The sequence below is a fragment of the Cnephaeus nilssonii genome (assembly GCF_951640355.1).
Source record: "Cnephaeus nilssonii genome assembly, chromosome: X".
Classification (NCBI taxonomy): domain Eukaryota; kingdom Metazoa; phylum Chordata; class Mammalia; order Chiroptera; family Vespertilionidae; genus Cnephaeus; species Cnephaeus nilssonii.
Window position 1 is genome coordinate 107687496 of NC_137071.1, and position 1492 is coordinate 107688987.

Sequence of the window (1492 nt, forward strand, 5' to 3'; positions counted from 1 at the left end):
ACTGCCATCCCCTGCTGGCCTGATCGCCCACAACTGCCCTCCCCTGCAGGCCATCTTGTGGTGGCCATCTTGTGTCCACATGGGGACAGCCATCTTTGACCACATGGGGGCAGCCATCTTGTGTGTTGGAGTGATGGCCAATTTGCATATTACTCTTTTATTAGATAGGATAGAGGCTTGGTGCACGGGTGGGGGCCGGCTGGTTTGCCCTGAAGGGTGTTCTGGATCAGTGTGGGGGTTCCCTTGGGGCGTGGGGCGGCCTGGGAGAGGGGCCTGTGGTGGTTTGCAGGCTGACCACGCCCCCCGGCGACCCAAGTGGAAGCCCTTGTATCTGGGATTTATTTATCTTCTATAATTGAAACTTTGTAGCCTTGAGCAGAGGCCAAGGCAGGCCAGGGCTACAGAAGCTTGGCTTCCTCCATCGCCAGGGGCAACTCAAGCCTCCTGCTCCCTCCATGGCTGCAGCCATCTTGGTTGGGTTAATTTGCATACTCGCTCCTGATTGGCTGGTGGGCATGGCTTGTGGGTGTAGTGGAGTGATGGTTAATTTGCATATTACTATTTTATTAGATAGGATTGTCTTATGATTCATTCATTCATTTTAACTGCATTTTAGGGAAGGGGATCCTCTGGGTCCCTAACACCTTGTTGGAGGTAACACCTGAAGTGTTCCTCAGGTTTCTTTCTTCCCCTTTGGGCAGTGAAACACACTTCCCGATGTGAGTGGAAAGTCTGGAAGAGACGGGCTGATTTAGAAAGGAAGATGTTGTGTCCTAGACAGAGTTGACTTGGACACAAATCAAAGTTTCCCAGAGGTGGCTGTCTGCTTAGGGTGACTCGGTGTCCTCCTGGGAGCTTGGCTCAGCTTAGTTTCAGGCTGCAGGCTTTTTGGTGTGGATTCCAGCTTGCTCTCAATATGATCTCCCTGTATAGAATATTATTAATAACCTTGGTACAAACACTGTAGACATGGAAAGTGAAATCCAATCCCTGCCTAGGAGATTCCAGGCCTCAAGACATAAGGGCCAAGCCATCCATCCAATTGCAAAAGACTTACAATGGAGGCAGCTGACTGGAGCCTGAATACTGGAGAGTGAGCCTGACACTTGACCTGTGTCAAAGGCACTCAGGTTACACAGATAAAAGAGCAGCCTGCAGCACTGACCAAGAGCCTTTGCTGCACACTTCTGAGACAGGAAAAGGACCTGCTCAGAGCATTTTATTTCTTTGGCTTTGGGGAAGTTCTTATGTTCTTTTACATGAAGAATGGTCTGTAAATACTTCTAAGAAGGATTCCAGCTTTGTCATTTCAGATTAGTTTGGGGAATATTTGGGGGGGGGGGCGATTCAACCCGAATCTCTTACTCTCAGTTTTAATTTGAGTATTAGGCTATGAACTCTAGTGTATAACAGAGCACAAAGGCTTAGAGAATAGAATAACATCTTTATAGTAAATTTTCTATATCGTGCTAAGTCTTCCTCATTTGATGAA